The sequence below is a fragment of the Pediculus humanus genome, genomic scaffold (assembly GCF_000006295.1).
Source record: "Pediculus humanus corporis 1103172107622 genomic scaffold, whole genome shotgun sequence".
NCBI classification, from domain to species: Eukaryota; Metazoa; Arthropoda; class Insecta; order Psocodea; family Pediculidae; genus Pediculus; species Pediculus humanus.
In genome coordinates, this window is record NW_002987235.1 from 17,012 (window position 1) to 20,259 (window position 3,248).

Below are 3,248 nucleotides of genomic sequence, written 5' to 3' on the forward strand. Positions count from 1 at the left end.
AACAGTTCTTTAAAAAAAATAAAAAGTTTTTTTTTTCATTTCTGATTAAAAATAATTTTATTCTTTTGAAAAAAAAAACATTTTTTTTCCTTTTCTTTTCTTTTATCTTTTCAAACCTGACACTTGACCTGAGATTCTTTTTCTTTTTTTCTTCTCTCCCCCCTCTTCCCTCCCTCAACCTCGCCATCTTTTTTTTCTTTTCTTTTTTACTTTCACACCGAAATATATAAAACAAAGAAAATTATAAAGTGATTACTTTTTTTTTCTTTTTTTGCTGTTTCTGTCGTCGTCGTTATTGTTCTTGCTGTTGTTTGCTTGTATGAAAAATATAAAAATGTATAAAAAAAAAAAATAAATGGAAGAGAGAGAGAAATAATCTCTGTCATTTTTTTTTTTTTTAATTTTACTAGGTTTGCATTTAAAATAAAAAAAAAGAAAAAAAAATTTTTTTTTTCTTTTCCCCATTTGATTACAAACGAGAATAAAAAAAAAACACACAAAAAAATGAAAATTAAACATTTTCACACTTGAATAAAATTTTTTATTACTTTTATTATTATTATTATTATTATTATTATTATTATTATTATTATTATTACATTTTTTACGTTCCGACTTTTTTTTTTTTCTCCAACAGTAAGAAAAAAAAAAAAAAGAATAAAAATTGGAAAAAATTTTCATGGTTTTCTTTTTTTTTTAAACATAAATTTTATTTATACCGATTTCAAACTTATCATTTAAAAAAATTTTTTTTTTTTTTTATTATTTTTTTTTCTTACTCGTATAAGATTTTGAAACTGGTTGGGTAGAATATTCTAGAAAGAATAAATCGAAAACAATAAAATCTTTCGTGTTTATTTGGGAAAATTGCATTACAAAAAAAAAGTTTGTGTTGTTGCAAAATTCCTTCATGTTGTAAATGAAACTTTTTTTTTGAATTTAACACGATACGAATAAAACATATCGATAATTTGTTAATATTTTTATTATTATTTCTCACATGTTAACCGTGTGCGTGTGCGTGTGCGTGGGAGGTTTAAAAAAAAACTTAAACAATTACGTCATCATTGATATTTTTAACGATGCGAAATTTACAAAAAAAAAAAAAATTAAACCGAATCGTCAATTATTTTTCCATTTATTATTCTATCCTGATTAATATTTAAAATAATTTAATTTAACGTGGTTTTAGATAAAATGCCGTGTTTTTATAATTCCCTCTCTCTATCTCTCTCTCTCTATTTCTCTCTCTGTCTCTCTCGGAAAAAAAAAATAAACAAACAACCACTATGAAAAATATTAAAATTTTAATCATGTAATAATATAAATAGTGTGCGTGAGCGTGTGAATGTGACAAAATAATAATAATAGTAATAATAATGATAATAATTCTTATAAAAAGTTTTTACGGAATCAAATTAAGTAAATTGAAAATTGAAAATTAATTAAAACGTCGCCAAAATATATTCAAATTTTATATTAAAAATAAAAAAATAAAATATTAATTATTAATAATAAATAAATTATATCGCCATTTTGTTTTTTTCCCCCACGTTTTTTTCCCTTTTTTTTCCGGGTTCGATTTAAAAAAGAAAAACCGCAATTTTAAATCACGTCAAACATACATTTTAAGTTATTTTATTTAATTAAATTTTATATATATATATATATATATATATATATTTATTGAATTTTTTTTTTATCAATATGCGTATTAGTAACCGCCATTTGTTTGTTTGTTTATTTATTAATAATTATTTTGTATTCGAATCTGCGTGTGCGGTTTCGCAGTTTCCAACAACAAAATCAATTCGAATTTTTTTTTTTTTTTTTTATTTAAATTTTTACAAATTGAAACTTTGAATGAAATGTGAATTACGCGTACGGACACGCACGCAAACAAAAAAAAACAAAATGGCGGAAAGGAAAAACTGGTTGTAATAAACTAAAAATGAAAATTGATGAGTTTTCGACAAAATTTAACTTTTTTTTTTTTTTTTATTGTTAATATTAAGTGACATTTGTTGCGAGTTATAAAAATATACATTTAATCGGAGCAAACAATAACAACAACAACAAACACAACAAACAACAAACAAAACACGAAGGCGAAAAAAAAATATATATATATATATAATAATAATAAAATTTACATTTTAAAAATTTGAAAAACAAAATGGGTTGGTGAAGGGCGGAAGGGGCGGGGAAGTTGAGGCGGGAAATGTGGGAGGGAAAGGGGGTGGGGAGAGGGGAGGGGAGAGTAAAACAAATTTTTTTTCCCTTTTTTCCTTCTTTCTATTCGACTACGAAAACTTATGAAAAAAAAAAAAAAAAAAAAAAAAACCCAAAAACTTTTATAAAATGAAAAGAGTAGTAGAGCACAAAAGAAAGAAAGAAAAAGAAAGGAAAAAAGGACATTTTGTAATTTTTAATTTAAAAAATAATAATAATAATAATAATAATAATAATAATTACAAAGGAATGAAATTATTATTGTTGCCAAAGGAAAAGTTTTAACAATTCATTAAATCTTAGTTGAAGGAAGTAAATTAAAATTTTAAAATTACTACTGAATTTTTAATTTTGTCCAAAAAAAAAAAAAATTTATTTTTCTAAAATATTAAATTTTCAGGTACGATAAAACGAAATTTTTCCCGCCTTTTTTTTTTTTTAATTTAAATTTAAAATTTACGCGTTTTTTTTTTTTAAAAAAAAGTATATAAACAAAATAATCATTGAAATACACGGAAAAAGAGGAGGAGGAGGGAGAAAAAAAAAGTGAAAAAATGTTTTTGACCTTTTCTTACAAAGTGGTAAAGGCTTATTTCCGGTTCGGAAGTTCTACACTTTATCCGACCACAAAATTTTTTTTCTCTCTCTTTCTCTCTCACTTTCTGCTTTCGGAAGGAAATGTTTTTATTTTTATTTTTATTTTTTTTTTTAATCTACCACATTTTACTTCCTGTCATGCTTAAATATTCTCGGATTTTTATTTTATTTTTTTTTTGGGCGGTGAGAACCCGGAGTCAAAGGTTACAAGAGAGGTCGGAAAAATTTTCAATCCGATTTGTTACAACAACGCGTTGTTGTTGTTGTCGTCCTTTCTGCCTCCTCCCCAACACCCGTCGCCCCTCTCATTTCGTTTTTTGTTTATTATACATTTAATACGCGCGTCTTTTTTTTCCTTTTTCCTTTTTGTTTGTTTGTTTGCTTGTGCGTGCGTGTGTGCGCGTGCGCGGTCGTGCGTT